This window comes from Rhinopithecus bieti, unplaced genomic scaffold, assembly GCF_001698545.2.
Source record: "Rhinopithecus bieti isolate Rb0 unplaced genomic scaffold, ASM169854v2 scaffold_3878, whole genome shotgun sequence".
NCBI classification, from domain to species: Eukaryota; Metazoa; Chordata; class Mammalia; order Primates; family Cercopithecidae; genus Rhinopithecus; species Rhinopithecus bieti.
This window is the reverse complement of record NW_016805059.1, coordinates 3,319,005-3,323,694: the sequence shown is the minus strand read 5'-3', so window position 1 is coordinate 3,323,694 and position 4,690 is coordinate 3,319,005.

The window sequence follows — 4,690 nt, the reverse complement described above, 5'->3', positions numbered from 1 at the left end:
AATATTTTGGTGTTGTTGTTTGTAATAAATTTTCCCTCTAGCCCTTTTTCTTTTACTCCTGTTATGTTCCATTCTAATTCTGAATGTAAACTTGACAGACAGCTGCCAGAAGTGAGCGGGGTTGGGTGCTCTAGTTATCTGATGGTCACTTTCCATATTTTTGCTTCAAGTATTTGCATCCTTAAGTCAATAAATCTCCCTTCGTGAGGGAGTTTATATACCTAGTTTGGATTTGGATTGATTACTCGGGATGCATTATTCATAAAATGTAAGCATGTTCTAGTTTGAAAGAATGAAATCTTTGCACTTAAATGTTTATCACTGAGAAAGTTAAGGCCCATTATTTTACGTACTTGCTAATTTCTAAAGGCCCTTGGTGTGCCAACTAGAAAACTTGAATGACTTAATCATCCCTGACTTACTTGACACAAAAAGCAGCAGAATTTTATTTTGAAAAAATGCATCGATTGATATACTTTTCCGTATGTTAAAGTTTTTATGAATAATATAATGTTTTTTGCCTGAGATCCATTGGTAAATTTGTCATTGGAGTCTGCAAATCTGTGAACAACAGTGTATGAAAATCACAGGTAATTAAAGTTAAAAAAATATTTTGTTAAAAAGATATTTTTTGAGACAGGGTCTCACTCTACTGTCCAGGCTGGAGGGTAGTGGTGCAATCATGGCTTAGTGCAGCCTTGACCTCCCAGGGCTCAAGTGATCTTCCCACTTCAGCCTCTTGAGTAGGTAGGTCTACAAGTGTGTGACACTGTGCCTGGCTAATTTTTAAATTTTTCGTAGAGGCAGAATTTTGACATGTTGCCTAGTCTGGTCTTGAACTCCTGGGCTCAAGCCATTCTCCTGCCTCAGCCTCCCAAAGTGCTAGGATTACAGGAGTGAGCCAACCGTGCCTGGTCTTTATTTTTAAGTTTAACTGATCTATCCTCAGTTAACCCTCAAGCACTCCTCAGTATGTCTTTAAGTCACAAATGTCCCATTCAAAGCTGGGATTGAGTGCTCTAGGGGCATGAAGAAAGTAAAGTTTAATTAACAAAACATGTGAGGGTTCTTTTTATCTTATAGAGTGTTAAGGAGAGGATGAGAATGAAAACAATTAGGGAGAAGAGAGCAACTACATTAACAAGGACAACTAATACCTACTGAATGCTTACTACCTTGTAGCAATTTACATGCCTATTTTATTTATCTGTACAGTAACTTTGCAAAGTTGTATTGTATTACCACTTCTGTGATGAAACCAAGGCACTGACATATAAAGTAAACCTCCTGGCTACTCAATTGGTAAATGACAATGGTAGACTGGAATTCAGTTCTCTCTGACCCAAAAGTCCATTATGTGACAGTCTCTTTCTGTAGAAGTAAACCTCATCAGAACCTCATCAGACCTCATCAGGTTGTTTTCTGACCAATGATCTTAGGGAACTGTGGTGAGAAGCAGGTTAAAGCTCCCTGTTTCTATGATCAATCATCTTGCTCTCCTCGTTTTAAGTATCTGGGTACCTGACCTGGACTACCTGCTGACTGGGGGCTTAGTTGGCCCTAATTCTTACACTGCTCCCTACCCTTGCTGTGGCTTGCTTGGCTTCAACTTTGTCCAGTTTCCTCCTGAATCTGTCCAGGGGTCATGCCCCTTGCCGTACCTTCATCTCAAAGGCTAATTTCACAACCAGGTTCTATAAAGCTTGGGTTAGCCCACTTGTGGGATGGAGGAAGACACAGGGGAAGGGCCAATGCAGGAGACCCAACCCAAGCAGCACCTGCACCTGGCATGGCCAAGTACCTCTGGCAGCCTTGTTTCTGTCACAGTGAGGAGCACTTACCTGTGGGTCTAAGTTAAGGTTACATGTGTTGACTCCCAGATCGAGAACTGGCATGTAGCTTTTTGATAGAAAGAAATTTCTAATCTAAGTGTATAACACACTTAGAATACAAGGCTTAATGATTCTTGACTCATACTGTCTGCAGCTTATTTTAAAGTACTTTAGCATAAATAGTGTAAGTATATATGGGTATATATTCATTTTAACTCCTGCAAAGAGTTAACATTAGAAATAACCTAATCAGGCTTCAATGCCTAAGGGGGTTTAGTTAGCATTTAATGACCCATATAATGAATCTACATTCCAAAAACGGCTACAGTGAATACTTCAAATATTGTTACTAGATCCATATTGAGGGCCTCTTAAATAGCACAAGGATTGTGAGGAATTCATTTTCACTGGAGAAATATAAAATATGTAGTTGGCTGAAAAACTGTACAGGCACTCCTAGCTTTGCATAATCAAAGAATTGGAATGCAGCAAACCTTAAGGGGGGGTGCTTCAGGTTCCATGTTGCCCTACTTAATTGAAGACTTTGTCACTTAGTCCTGCTAGAGAGTTAGATGGGCCCATCGTCAGAATATTGTTGCATAGGTCCTGGAATTGCTCTTACAAATAACTTGTAGAATTGCATCAGGTAGGAGAGCAGGGACTTTGCTGAGCTTGTAGGTACACTTACGTATTTGCTTTTGTGACTGTGAGCTCATAAATGTTTGTTCCCTTCATAGATAGTGTGACTTTAAGTTACCCAACCGTTCTGAATCTCAGTTTCTTCATCTAAAAAATGGGGGTAATAATGTCTAATATGGTTTTATAAGAATTGGATAATATGTGTCAGATTTTTAGCTTGAGTATATATTCAATGAAGTTTTCTTTCCTGCTCCCTTTTAGAGTTTTGTGCAGAAATTGTGAAGGAATCAAAATGCTAGGATGTCTTTTATCAGTTCCTACCAGCCCTCTTTAGCTTCCTTCTCATGCACCTCAATGATGTCAGGATATGAGGGAACAGTGGAGTTGCATCTTGCATGGAGATTATATTTTAATATTAAGGCATAAACAAAAATAATATATGATCAAAATAATCTTATAAACCTCTTAATTCACCCATAAAACACAATATTTATGCTTTTGTGTCTACAGCTCTGATACCATAAAATGTATCTAGAAATGTATCAAGTATAATACATAGCATATAATTTCATAAAAGAGTCATACTCAGAAATTAAATCAGTCAACAGTTTTACTTTATGTAGTTTCTAACTTGTTGGTTCTTTGCATTCCTATTCATTGCCTATGATTTTATCACTTCTGAAAATTTATTTTTTCTTAAAAAAATTTTTTTCCTTCAACTTTTAAGTTCAGGGGTGCATGTGCAGGATGCCCAGGTTTGTTATATAGGTAAATGTGTGCCATGGTGGTTCGCAGCACAGATCATCCCATCACAGAGGTATTAAGCCCAGCATCCATTAGCTATTCTTCCTGATGCTCTCCGCCCCCAACCCCAACGGGCCCCAGTGTGTGTTGTTCCACCCATATGTCCATGTGATCTCATCATTCAGATCCCATTAATAAGTGAGAACATGTGGTGTTTGGTTTTCTGTTCCTGCCTTAGTTTAATGAGGATAATGACTTCCAACTCCATTCATGTCCCTGCAAAAGACATGATCTCATTTCTTTTTATGGCTGCATAGTATTACATGGGGCATATATGCCACATTTTCTTTATCCAGTCTATCATTGATAGGCATTTAGGTTAATTCCATGTCTTTGCTATTGTGAATAGGGCTGCAAGAAACATACACAGCGTGTATCTTTATAATAGAATGATTTCTATTCCTTAGAATATTTACCCAGTAATGGAATTGCTGAGTCAAATGGTACTTCTGCCTCTAGGTTTTTGAGGAATCACCCCACTGTCTTCCACAATGATTGAACTCATTTACATTCCCACCAATGGTGTAAAATTGCTCCTTATTCTCTGCAACCCCGCCAGCATCTGTTGTTTTTTGACTTTTTAATAATAGCCATTCTGACTGGTATGAGATGGTATCTCATTGTGGTTTTAATTTGCATTTCTCTAATGATAAGTGATGCTGAACTTTTTTTCATACATTTGTTGGCTGTGTGTGTGTCTTCTTTTGAGAAGTGTCTGTTCATGTCCTTTGCCCACTTTTAATGGGGTTGTTTTTCCTTGTAAATTTGTTTAAGTTCCTTTGTAGACTCTGGATATTATACCTTTGTCAGATGGATAGATATCAAAAATTTTGTCCCGTTTTGTAAGTTGTCTGTTCACTCTGATGATGGTTTCTTTTGCTGTGCAGAAGCTGTTTAGTTTAATTATGATCCATCTGTCAATTTTTTCTTTTGTTGCAATTGCTTTCTACATCTTTGTCATGAAATCTTTGCCTGTGCCTATGTCCTGAAAGGTATTGCTTAGATTTTCTTCTAGGTTTTTTATAGTTTTGGGTTTTACATTTAAGTATTTAGTCTATCTTGAGTTAATTTTTTATAAGGTGTAAAAACGGGGTCCAGTTTCAGTTTTCTTCATATGGCTAGCCAGCACTTCCAGCACCATTTATTAAATAGGGAATCCTTTCCCCATTGCTAGTTTTTGTCAAGTTTGTCAAAGATCAGATGGTTGTAAGTGTGGTCTGATTTCTGAGTTCTCTATTCTGTTCCATTGGTCTATGTGTCTGTTCTTGTACCAATATCATGCTGTTTTGGTTACTGCAGCCTTGTTATAGTATACTACAAATCAATTAGTTTGAAGTCAGTTAGTGTGATGCCTCTAGCTTTCTTCATTTTGCTTTGGATTGTCTTGGCTATTCGGGCTCTTTTTTGCTTCCATA